Here is a 13,854-nt window from a genome sequence, read left to right as displayed (position 1 = left end):
TTACCACCAGGTCTGCTTTATAAGAGCTTCTAAAAGAAGCTTTACACACAGAAAGAAACAACCAGTATTAGCCTTACTAAAAATATACCAAAGAGTAAAGAGCACCAACATAAAGAAGAGTTTTCATCAACGAATGGATAAAACAGCCAGTTAACATCAAATGGCAGTAACCCTAAATTTAAATCGACTAAATCCCCCAATCAAAAGACACAGCCAAAACCCAATGGCATGTTACATCCAGACCTGTTTCACATGCAAGGATACACAAAGACTCAAAACAAAGGGATGGAGAAAGATTTACCAACCAAATGAAGAGCAAAAATAAATAAAATAATAAATAAAAAGCAGGAGTTGCAATTCTCGTAGCAGATAAAATAGATTTTAAAGCAACAAAGATAGAGTGGTAAAAGGATCAATGCAACAACAAGAGCTAATGATCCTAACACCCGGATACATAGAGACTTTGATTCAATGAGACAGAAAATTAATAAGGATATCAAGGACTCAAACTCAGATCCAGAACAAGTAAACTTAATAAATATTTATAGAGCTCTCCACTTCAAATACACAAAATATACATTCTTGTCAATACCACATCACACCTACTCATAGGTTTAAATGAAACATTGATTGGCCATTATTAATACCCATTTTCTTTTTTCAGAATAAAGCAATATTTCCATTCACCCTCCCTCTTTCTCTTCCTCTTTCTTCCTCTCCTTTACTCATTTTTTTCTTTTCTTCTCTCAAAAAAAAAAGAAAAAAAAAAGCAGAAACATTTGGAGATCTACCACATCTTGCGTCTAACCAGTGAAGGAGAACAGAATATGGAACAGAAAAAAGATGCTTAATAGGAGGTTGGTTCTAATTTTTTAAAAAAGAAAAAATATGAATTGTAAGGAAAGGTAGATGAAGTAGCTAAGTGACTGGACTTTCTGCAGTTATTTTCCTAGGAGTTATGGAAACATTAAAGTTTGAAAACTGACAACTTTCTCAATTTTTATTATCTTTTAAATTAACATAATTTCCTACTTTTTCCTCTAGAAAACACTTGTGCTTTTCAGGTGTATTTGTAAGAATTTAAAGTCATAATGTCTAACTGACTTTGGTAACTTTGAGGGTTCATTTTTGCACCTTTGAATAATTATAGTATATCTCTGTGTGTGATGTTTTCAGTCTACAGATGATAACTTGATGTGCCTGTGGATTTGTAGATGCTTTGAAATAATTTGTAGCCCTTAGAGTCCAATGGATTGGCATTATCAAAAGCAATGGTTATACATCAGGAAGTAGTTGACTATAGTTTAGGTATTTGCAGGGACCTTATTATGGAGGAGTGTAAAATTTATCCTGAAAATTACAAGGAAGAATTGCAGGATGGAAGATAGGTTGGTGGCAGAATCAAGATTTGCAATTATGAGCTGTCAATGCCAGACAGCAGAGCAAAGACTGGGGAAAACAGTGTAGGAATGGAGAGTTAATTCAATTTTCAAGGCCTTTGCCTCTGACACTAATGGAAAGGATGAAGGTATACATTTCAGTGCTCTTTTGAAAGCAAAATATCAAGTCAGAGCAAAAGTAATCGTGGTTTTCATCATAGTATGTAAGATTTGATGACAGGATGTAGAGTTGAAAGGAAGAAATACTGTATAACTTGAAGAACTGACATTTACAAGGTAAGAAATTTGAAAGAGGAGCAGCGTTAGCAGTCATGAAGATAAGGGCTTATTTGGGTGTAGCTAATTTGTGGCAGCTTTAAGAGCTAACCACTGGCAGTAGTCTCTGCTGATCATACTTATGTGCTTGTGTGTTACATCAAATTTTGTAAATTATGTTCTATTAAAGTTATCAGACCTAACATTGCAGCTTTTTAAAAGGTATATTAATATCTTCAGTTTACTTGCAGTACACTTTATGCATGTTATTGCTACTTCATCTATCATCTATCTTATTTAGAACTTGCTGACCTCCCTCTGTGCTTCTCAGAATTATTTGTGATAGGTAAATAATTAAATAAATTTTTGTGGATTGCTATCTGGTCATATTGCTCAAGTAGTAGGCATCCCTTTTGCAAATAAGTGCCTGCAAATCCCTGTGAAATCCCTTTTGGCTTTCCATGTGGATGTCTGCATTTCTGTTACATGTAGGATCCCTGAAACCACTTGTTGATCCTCAGAGTTACTGTGTTACTTATAGGTGAAAGGATGTCTGTGGAGAGAATTCACAATGGAAAGTGAGGATTTTAAATTCCATAAAATCATGGAATTTAAACTCATGGTAGTAGACTCTCAGCCTTCACATCTGTATACTAATAAAGCCCAACTAATTTGGAACATTCTTTCTTTCTTTCTTTTTTTTTTTTTTTGAGACAGAGTTTCGCTCTTGTTACCCAGGCTGGAGTGCAATGGCGTGATCTCGGCTCACCGCAACCTCCGCCTCCTGGGTTCAGGCAATTCTCCTGCCTCAGCCTCCGGAGTAGCTGGGATTACAGGCACGTGCCACCATGCCCAGCTAATTTTTTGTATTTTTAGTAGAGACGGAGTTTCATCATGTTGACCAGGATGGTCTCGATCTGTTGACCTCGTGATCCACCCGCCTCGGCCTCCCAAAGTGCTGGGATTACAGGCTTGAGCCACCGTGCCCGGCCTGGAACATTCTTTCTTAATGGAAGTAAGAAGAGGGAGCTATAAGGTAGACCATAACCTCAAAGGAGAGCAGCTAATGGAGCATTATCACTTTGTATTTTCCCCTGATTCTTTTTTTCTTTCTCTGGGGAGGGAGATACTAGTCATGTATCCCATGGTTTGTGGTTTTCTGCAAAAAGGGGAGATTAGAATCTCATTCATAATTTTTGCTGATATGCTACAGTTTAGATTATGTGACATGTACGTGTATGTATATTTATACATATATCATATATACATATATGACCCAAGTATATTTATATACACACACACACTTGAGTCAATTTATTTTAACATCCACCACTGGAGTGGTTGAATAATATTTGAAGGACTTTATTCAGTGATCTAAGTCCAGGAGGCAGCTGGGGCAAGATTTCAAATTGCTGTTTACATCTGTACCAGTGGGCTAATTAGCACAAAATGTATTAGTCATAGTGTTTCCCTGATGAAACAAGTGGTATTCATTATATGCAGCTGGGTAGAAATATTGTTTGGAAACCTCTGCCTTGCCAGCTGTGTGCTGGTATAGCAGTACACATGGTGCTATACTGCAGCTCTGCCATTTCCTTAATGGAAGAGCTGTCTTGGGATCTTTTTCTGGATTGACAGGGAAGGTTAATCTTGTAGGGGATGCAATTTATTTATCTCAGAGATCACCATTCATGTGAGGGGCTTTTGTAGTGATAGATCGGGGACTTCACAGAGCTTACTGAAACAGTATGCATGACTGTTTTAGTGCCTGAGGGCTAATAAATATTTGCTTATGAGGCAGAATTTTGTTTGTGCCTTATTTTGTTGTGAAATATACCTTGTTGTCAGGTTGGTTATGAGGAAGCATAAAATTCTTGAGTGCTACCGGTATTATTAGAAGGAACCTGATAATTGTTGATTGAACATTGGTTTGGGTCTTGTTGCAAGTTTTATGGGAAGGAATGTCTGCAACATTGTCTGAGGGTCACCGGACTTTGGAAAGAATGAATTAAGAGAGGGTAGGGTGTCAAGAAAGGCTTGGTAAAGATAGTCTAGGCCTGAGATGTAAGCAGACTCTAGTTGGCCCTGCAGGAATCTGCTTCCTATGTTATGAGACATGCAGAGATTGCCCAATGAGGTGAGATAAAGGAAGCAGCACTGCTCTTGGAAACTCTAAGCTCAGAAGACCATGAAGTGGACAGTATGGTACATGGGCACTTAAAGACCATGAATGTGCTGCAGAAAAGATGCCATCTGTGCAGACCTAGAGAGAACAAGTGGCCAGAACATTAGTAGGTTAATATCATACCAATGCCAGGACCAGATCAAACGATGATGGGAACAACATGTCCAGCAGGGAAATACATGGTCAAGACCAGCTATCTAACTTTTCTGCTCAACTGAAGGACATTCCTCAGGTTATCCAACTTTCTGTGACACCTCTAGCAACCAGAGCAGGCCAACCAAGAAAAGACAGCATAGGAGAAGGGGGAATGGAGGCAAAAGAAGGGACTGTAAAGGAGGAAAGGAAACTCTGAGTTAGAAATTTTATGCTGAACAGTGACTGAGATTTGAAAAAGAAAACAAAAAGCCCCAAAACACCCCATAAAAACAGAAAACAAGAAACGGTTTACATGGCAAAGCCACTGGACTAAGAATACCAGAAAGGCTGAACTATTTTCCATAGACAGATTGAGGTTTATGAAGTTTATGACGTTATGTGCAATTCAAGAGAAAAAAATAAGCTTCATGTCACATATCTGAGTGTTAAGTGTACATATTTCTGTGTTGACTGCCCAGTATGCATCTATTGCATCTGAACTAGCCCTCTTTTCTTTCTCCCTCACCTTTTGATTCATTTGCATATCTCTCTGTCTACGATTACATGGGCGTTTTGTATTTTAACTTATAGGGCAGCTTTCAATTTCTTAAATCCTTGCATCTTCCACTCAAGAAATGTGGTGTATGTTCCTTAACTTATATTTTGACATAACATTTCAGATACTTTCTCTATGTTGGGCAATAGATATAAGCGTACATATTTTTATTTGTTGTAATAACAAATGGATGTTTTTACCTTTATATGTAGTTAAATTTTTGTTTATATGCAGATAAATAGAACACAAATTTCTTGAGGGCAGAAAATCTGTCTTGTTCATTGTCATATCACTACCATACAGATATATCTCTGACATTCAATAAGGATTGGTTAAATGAATACATTTCAGTTACTGGAAAAATGTCCCACTGTTTATAGTTTTTCTCATATCTTAGTATTTGTGTCTGTGTGGACTGGTCATGATGGTTAGGGGAGCAGGCCAGGTGCTGGAGATGTTGTCTCAGCTGCGGGGCAGACAGTTGAGCTCCAGTGGGTAAATAGAAGCAACATGATGTCCAAGGTTACCAGAGATGACCTCCAGGTGCTTTAGAGGAAATAGATTAGCTCCAGGAGTCCCTGATGATGCAATAGGGAGCTTTAGCTTGTGGGCATGACATAGCAATGGAGAATCAGTTGGTATTTAATATGTAGGACACCTGGGGCTATAACAGGTGTTCTTTTTGAAGTCTAGGTTTGTCATGCCAGTGAGTGGGATTTATTTGTTAAGTTGTAGTTTCTGGAGTGATGGTGTGACAAAAGTACATTAAGATTCTAGGAACTCTGAAACAGGTATCAAGATAGGAACAGTTAAATATTGAGGCCCAAGGAGGGATGCACAATAGGAAAGTGGTATCTATGCTCTCTTAACGGAATGGGTAGCTTCCAAGAGGGAGGAGGCTGTGACTCTGGATCCAGCCATCAGCACAATCATTTAGCCTGTCAGAAAAGTGATCAGTATCATTGAATTAGGAATGAAAAAGCCTAGCTGCTCCCTTCCCTGAAGTGTTTTGACAGATCCCCATATAAGCCTTAGATGATTTAGTCTTAGCTCAGATGCCTACTCTCGTATCTTCAGCGGAGAAAGGTTTATGTTGATTGCCTTAAGGTAGGGTTATTCTTCCAGCAGGAGAATGGGAGAGGACCCTCATAGATGAGATTTATAGGCATGGCAGGCATTTTGAGAGCACACAGATGGCCAGTGTGAGCATAGTGAGAAATTTCCTCTCACAAATGCACTGGTTGGACAATCTATGGCACCTACCCCAGGAACCTGATTTTAGTTGACCATATATTTTTGTTTATCTTTGTTTTGTTTTGAGTAAAACAATCATTGAATGAGAAATAACTATTCCTCACTGAGTTTTTGAGACTTTCTTTGGATGTCATTGCATATTTTACTTACCACCCTCCTCATTTAATTCACAAATATTTCTTACAAATTAATTGTCATTTATCACTTTATGGGTTATTTCAATCCATAGATGGGACTTCAAACACATAAACCACTTATACAGGGAATTAAACTTACTTGATAATGTTGACATCTGTAAGTATTTCAGTTTTGAAACGTAATAAAGATTGCATCTCAGAGTGTAGTCTCCATCTTGAATAAATTGCTACTCTGCAAAGCCACTCAGAGATTACACACGTAACATTGGCCAAAAGCACAGTTGCATTTCTTAAATTTAAGGGGAGGTTACCTTTAAGTGAATATACTTTCAAACATTTGTGCTACTTTAACTCTGTGTGTGTGTTTGTGTGTGTGATTGCTGGTTTGATTTTTGGCAGGGTGGAGCTTAGTGACCTATTGATAAGATTTTTCTCCTTTCTTTAACACTTTCTGTTCTTCACCCAAATTCCTCCTAAACATTTCGTGAGCATTTACTATGTCTCAGGCACAAAGAAAATGATGCAGTTTTCATCTAATTCAGACATAGTGAATCTGTGATTGCTGTACTTAATAATTCAGCTGGCAAGATGTAAGTAGTTTGAATACTATGGTTCCCTTGATTAGGCAGCAATTTTTATTCATTTGTACAAACATCAGTATTCTTCCAAATTTCACAGTGTATGATTTCTTCTGTAGTAAGGTTTCTTGGCAGGTATTAATAGAAAACAATAAACATCATTATTTCATTTGGCAATAAACAATTCGTAGCTTAGAATGGTTTTCTAATAAAAACACACTCTACAATGAATGAGTTTTTCTTTTTCAGCACTATCAATAAAAACTTACAGTTCCCTAAAGAAAAAAAGGTGAAGTCAAATGATAAATAGTACACAGGATTTTAGCATGCAAACTAGATGTGATATCCTCCATTTGTAAGAAGGAAATAAGAGAGTTGAGATTCTTGAGTCCCGACTTTGGGTATGGTGCTACTAACTCATCTTTCAACATTGATTTTCTCTTTGGTAAAAGAAGGAAAGCACAACACTATATATGAGACAGAGTTTTTTGCAAAATAAAATGTCATTATATCCTTGAAAGCATTTTTAAAAAATTAAAAGAAAATTATAAATTCATCATGATCAAAAGCTTACCTAATTTGTACTGATTACTATTTAGAAATTAAGAATTAAGTTAGCAAACATTTAATAGACTGACACCTATTATAACATTATGATGACAAATTTTTATAATTTATTTACTTGTCTGTCTACTAGATTAGAAACTAAATTTCTTCATCTGTTTTCCTTGTCTGCAATACAATGCACAGCATTGAGCAGGTGTTCAATACATGTGTATTGAATGAATACAGCTGGAGAAGAGATAAAGGGGAATCTTTACAATATCATAGTCTGATTATTATATACTACTGAACAAGCTTTCAGTCAGACTTCAGAGAAAAAGATAGATCTATTTAAGAGATAGGTACATCGTTGATTTCCCAGTACCTCAAACTATGAGACTGGAAGACTTTTGTTCCTTTAATTTCACTTGTTGTTGCTGCTATGAATGGTTACAGCAAAACACAGAGAGGCTATGCTCCTGGAAGTATTACTGTCATTAGCTGTATATTAAGTTGTCTTCATTGAGAGAATGTACTGACATCAATATAAGTGTTTTCATGAATGGCAGAGAGGAAGACTGGTTTGTTCACTTGTATCTAGTTCTCCAGAGGACTGACCTTCTATGGCTAATACTAGTACTTTCTACTTATTAATAGATTCAGAGCATTAGGAAGACCCCTCTTTGATCATTTACTTCTTTTAATGACACACAGCTTGGAAATTAGATGTCCTTAACATTACATAATCTTCTGTTTCCTATGTTAAAATGTCTTGGTGAAAGTTTACATGCAAGTGCATACTCTGACATCACTGTGGGAAAAAGGAAATTTAGTTGTAAATTTTGCCTTTTCAGCATGTCATAACTTCTCCTGGAATGTGTAACATGACCTTATATTTGAATTGTACTTATAGTTTTGAATGTCCTTTCATATATGAACTCTTTTGAAAATACTCCAGGAGAGAGGGATAATAGGTATTATTAACATCATGTTGCAAGTGCTCTATAGATTATTTTGACCTGACCTCCATGTGACATATGTAATTGCTAAATGAAATTAGACTTGACCTTTTCATATTGATACTTCTGCCCCTTTTATTTTTCTGATACATTTGTGAACAAAGAAGATACTTGCTCTACACTAAACTGTATCACTGGGTGTTGGGAAACTGACCTCAAATGAGATGATTGAAATCTTCTCTTCTCATACAGAGGAAACTATCTTCAGGTATCACAGAATAAATGATAGATAACTGAAAAGGTCAGAGAGATTTTTAAAGTTTTGCTAGGAGAGAAAAAATTTCCCTTCTAAGTTTTATCTTTCTGTCCTACAGCAGGCTGAAGAGAAAGATGTCCTTAGCTTGGGTAGATATAATACAGTGCTTGTTCATTATAAGTATTTTTGTAGTCATTTATAGCATAGTCTATTTTATGGAGCTGGGGAAGGGAATTATTAAAGTATATATTTATAGTGCATGACCTCTTTCTTAAGTAGTTATAGTTTATTGAATTCTGTTTGAAGTGGAAATTAAGCTCTAACAGAGAGAGGAAACATGAAGAGCATTCTTGAGAGGGATCAAGTACCTTCAGTAGCAATCAGATTGAAATAGTGTAGTAAAGTAAAACCAATTTAAGAGAAGAGAAAAGTAGCCATAATATTTTCTGAGGGAACAATGAAGAAACAAAGCTACAATAAGATAAACTTTTATTTATTTAATAGTTGATATTTAGCAATACATTTTTGTATTTTTTTATTGTATTTTGTGATGCTATCAAATATACCAGCATCCAGTCTTCAATACTGAAATTATAAACCCAGGTGTCTGATATGTCTTAAGTTTCTTATAAAATAAAGTTGGATTTACTTTTCCAGTCTATAAACACTGATCGTTCATTTATATTTTTTTATTTTTATTTTTGACAGGCCATTCAGATATCACATAGTAGATGTTGAATCCTTAGGCAGTGAAAAGCTATAAAATGTTCAGGTATAAAAGCAGATAATTACTCTAGAAACTTATTTGACCAGTTATTAAGACACAAAGGATTAACTTAGCTATTGTCTTTGGGAAGAGCTTCAAAGAAATAAGAAAATACCTTGTTGGAGTAGAATTGAATTGGAATCATACTATTAAGCTTCCAGTGACTTCTTTATTTGCTTGCAGTGTAAAATATGTCATTAATTTATCTGGAAAAATTTAAAGTATATAAACATACTTAAAGTGTATGCAATTCTTACTGAAGGCTCATCTGAAATTCCATATTTCTTTTGAGCTTCTCATAATAAAAAATGTCTTCAAAACACCAAAACTGTATCTGTATAATTTTATATAAAACTTTTATTTCCTTTGAAGTATCAGTCAATCATTTTGGCCCATTATTACTTACAAATATTAGCTCGATTTGGGATAAGCCATAGAAAAATTCAATAAAATGTGTAGTATACATTAGTACATAATATATACACTTAAGAATAATTATTTGGTTATATTTGTCAGACAACAAATTAAAACTCTGTTAAGCAAAACAATATACATTGGTTATCATAGTAGAAAGTTCTAGAGTAGTCCTTCAGGCCTGACTAAAATCAGGCAGATATTTATTTCTCTATTATAGCTCTGTTTTCCACTGAATTCAATAGATTTTAGGGCAAGAAACACGAGGTCAAAATGACCACCAGGTTGTCAGTTCTCCAGTTAACCAATTCAAGTGGAAAGGGATTGTTTCTTTCTAGTTTTTTAAAAAGGTGCTGATTTTATTTTTTTTATTTTAACTTAGTCCACATTTCCATTCAAAAGTGAATAATTATGATTAGGATCATGGTGCTGCCATTGACCAGTCCTGGAACTAAGACTAAGGTCACCATTAGCCAAACCTAACTACCAGGAAAGAAGAAAAAAAAATGTAAGTCTGGAAAGGAAACCTGGTGTGATATTAGCAGAATATTTTGGTGGAGGGGAGGGTGTTGGGCAGAGACGGGAAAGCACAGTGTATATATATACTAAATTAAATGCAGAGTGAAATGCACACTGATATGTGAAAATGCTACTGAACAAAAGAGCAACAGTTTAAATGGTGTAATAACATTTGACATTAGAGTAACATAAGGAACAATCACAAAATATTGATATGGAAAGTGTTCAATTGCCGATGAAGGGCCTTCAGACATAACCAATCATCATATAAAATACCTATGATGTCTGCATCTCTGAGACTGTTTCCTCATCTGTAAAACAATTATTATTATATGGCTAACAGCAGATGAATTTGTATATGTTTTTGTGCTTGATTATATTGGTACAGAAGGTATTACAGATTTTACTGAACAGTGTTTGTATAATTTGAGTGAAATTATATCCAATTATGGTGATATTACAATTAATGTAGAATAGAGACAAGGATTAGTAAAGTTGCTGACTTCTGCATCCTGCAACTGTGGGAAAATGGAAGACTGAATAACAGCTAACTGAAATTTGCCTTTAAATATATTATACACTCTATGAATATTAATATGAACAAAATTAAACTCCATAGGACTGGAAAAATTAAACTAATGACTTTTATGTCATCCAAGTTAATGAATGTTTTCTGGCCCAACTTTTCATTAAGAAATTAATCACAGTTTCTAATTTCCTTCATTCCAACAGTTTCCATTGTGTGACTGTTTACAAAAGTGCTTAATAAGAGCCCTTAATGAAGACTTGCTCTCTTCTCTTTAATACTGAAATACATTTACGTAGTTTTACAGCTTTTGGTAGTAATAGGCACTCTTAAAAATTAATAGTGGCTATTAGAATAGGTGTTGTATAAATATTTTCTTTAATCATATGAATATTTCTAATGTATTAATATACTATAGTAAAGAATAGAGAATCATAATTTTATCTTTTAAATGAAAGAAGGAAGGCAGGGGCTTAAAATATGGGGAATATTTGGGAAAAATTCTATTTCTATTGATCTTGGTGCTGAAATTTATATTTGCAGTGTTTTACAAATGTGTTCGCTTCCCTGTATCCTCAGGGGATTGATTCCAGGGCTGCCAGCAGATTCCAAAATCTTTGCATACCCAAGTAAGACTGCAGTCAGCCATGAGGAACCCATATATGTGAAAAGCCAGCCCTCCATATCCATAGGTTTCATATTCTGTGAATACCAGTATTTTCCATTCAAGTTTGGTTGTAGTTGCGAACCCATGGGTCTGGAGGGCCAACTGTATTTATTGAAAAAGAATCCACCTGGAAATGGACCAACCCAGGCAGTTCAAACCTGTGTTGTTCAAGGGTCAACTGTAATCTAGTGTTAAATGATAAACTAAATGCAAAGATGATTAATCCCAAAAATTAAACATAATTAAATCTCTGAAACATATTAGACAAAAACGATTTTAATAATTAATTAAATAAACTTAAAAAAACACCTGTGATAATGACTTACGCACTTTAATGTCTTTGTATTAATTCATAGCTAAGGTCTTAGCTGTAAGATTTAGCAATTTATATTACATTATTTTATGGACAAAATATATAACAATGAAACTAAAATAAAAACCAAACTTTTAAGGGAAACTAAAATAAAAACCAAACTTTCCTAATCTGATGATGGAATTGAGTGAATGGTTGGTTATCTGTAAGAAGAGCAACCAAGATAAAGGAACAAAAATTTCAAAGGCCATAACCCAGAATGTTTTTATTAAAACCTCAGAAAACCTCACCGAAATACCACAAAATTAAAAACACACCAAAAGGAAAATAGAAATTATAAAATAAGCATTCAACAAAGTAAACATATAAACTTATTATTAACTTGCAGTTAAAGAAGTACACATTTTAGAAAAAGGGACAAAATTTGCCAAATTGTCGAAGATTTAAAAGATCACTGCTGGCAAGTGTGGTTTAAATGTAACATTGTCATATGTTATTAGTGGAACTCTATGTTGACATATATTTCCAGAAAATAATTTGATATGCATTAAAATACTTAAAAGATCAAATACTTTTTGACAGGATTTTCAATTTTATGAAGCCACAATAAAGAAATAATTTGGGCCAGGTGTGGTGGCTCATGCCTGTAATCCCAGCACTTTGGGAGGCCAAGGAGGGCAGAACACAAGGTCAGGAGCTTGAGACCAGCGGCCAAGATAGTGAAATGCCGTCTCTACTAAAAATACAAAAATTAGCTGAGTACGGTGGTGCATAGCTGTAGTCTCAGCTACTCAGGAGGCTAAGGCAGGAAAATTGCTTGAACCTGAGGGCAGAGGTTATGGTGAGCCGAGACTGTATCATTGCATGCCGCTTGGGCAATAGAGCGAGACTCCATCTCAAAAAAAAAAAAAGGGGGAGGACTCAAGATGGCGCTGTGAGAACAACCCAGGATTGGAGATCTCATTGTGTCCACGGAAAGGTGAGTCTGAGCTGCATTTCCAGACTGATCTTTGTTGCCCACGGAACGGGGAAATTCCCAAGTGAACAGGAGATGCGGGACGCCAGGCAGAACCTCCGCCTGGTGAAGCCGGCAGCCGGGGTGGCGGCGGCCAGCCCTACCCAGCGCTCCCCACAGGGCGCGCTTGTCCGGGTGCCCCGTTGAACCGGCAACCGGAGACGTGAGAGGGCTGGACTTGAGACTGAGCTAGACTTGGACAGTGGGCCAGCCAGGGGATCGAAGGGACAGAGCATTACGGTTGGCCCAGTGGGATGAACAAAACTGCGATTTTAAACAAGCCCCGGGCAGACGGCCCAAGACGCTCTGAGGGGGAGGGGCATCCACCATTACTGAGGCAACCCACCCCAACTGAGATACATGCCCATTGCTGCCAGCCGTTGCCGAGGCAACCCCTCCCTACTGAGATACACGCCCACTGCTGATGCAGCCTGCCGTTGCCCAGGCAACCCATCCCTACTGAGATACATGCCCACTGCTGACGCAGCCTGCCATTGCTGAGGCAACCCGCTACAACAGAGAGACTCCACCGCAGGGCGTGGCAGAGACCACAGCAGAGCCTGCAGGAACAGGGCGAATCACACAACAGCAGGGCGGAGCCTTGGCAGCCAAACAGTGGCTAGTGTGCGTCCTAGCTGGGCAGGACCTCAATGGACATCCAAAAATAAAGCCCAAACCCCTCAACACAGAGCATTTGAGGAAAAAAAGGGTTTTTTAATGAGCTCTGTTGCTGCAGAATCAAACATAGCAGCCTAACAGCCCTGAATGAACAACAGAGCTCACAGCTCAGCAATTAAGCCCCTATAAAGTACAAACTGTCTCCTCAAGCAGTTCCCTGACCCCTCTATATCAAAAAGACTGACGTTAGGCAGGCATCATCCTGGGACAAAGATAGCAGAAAAAGAAACCGGTAGCATCCCTCGCTGTGCCACAGCTGATAGAGGTGCACCCCAGACAAGCAGGGTCTGGAGCGGACCTCAGCAGTCGTACAGCGAAGGGGCTAGACTGGTAGAAGGAAAACCAAGCAACAACATTCTGGGTGTCCACTCAGAGACCCAATCAAAAAGTCAGCAACTACGCAGACGACCAGTGGACAAATCCACAAAGATGGGAAGAAACCAGCGCAAAAAAAAGGAAAACACCCGAAACCAGAACACCTCACCTACTAGAAAGGACCAAAACTCCTCACCAGCAAGGGAACAAAGCTGGACGGAGAATGACTGTGACGAAATGACGGAATTAGATTTCAGAAGATGGATAATGAGAAACTTTTGTGAGCTAAAAGATCATGTATTAAATCAATGCAAAGAAACTAAGAACCTTGAAAAAAGATTTGAAAAAAGATTCAAGGAAATGATAACAAGAATGGATAACTT

At 37.0% G+C, this 13,854-nt stretch overlaps 1 protein-coding gene across 50 annotated transcripts in view; it reads left to right on the top strand.

Moving 5' to 3' along the window:
• The window catches only part of GULP1 (GULP PTB domain containing engulfment adaptor 1), a 320,614-nt gene that overhangs the window by 69,848 nt on the left and 236,912 nt on the right, over positions 1-13,854 (top strand). For 3 of the 50 annotated variants that reach the window (XM_078327169.1, XM_078327132.1, XM_078327141.1), the window contains exon 3: positions 760-857. The exons of the other annotated variants lie outside the window; for them this stretch is intronic. The gene's annotated coding sequence lies outside the window, so the exon portion shown is untranslated. The remainder of the gene's footprint in view (positions 1-759; positions 858-13,854) is intronic. 50 annotated transcript variants of the gene reach the window in all.

This window comes from Callithrix jacchus, chromosome 6 (genome assembly GCF_049354715.1).
Source record: "Callithrix jacchus isolate 240 chromosome 6, calJac240_pri, whole genome shotgun sequence".
NCBI classification, from domain to species: Eukaryota; Metazoa; Chordata; class Mammalia; order Primates; family Cebidae; genus Callithrix; species Callithrix jacchus.
The sequence above is the reverse complement of the archived record's forward strand: the minus strand, read 5'-3'. Positions and strand labels throughout refer to the sequence as shown.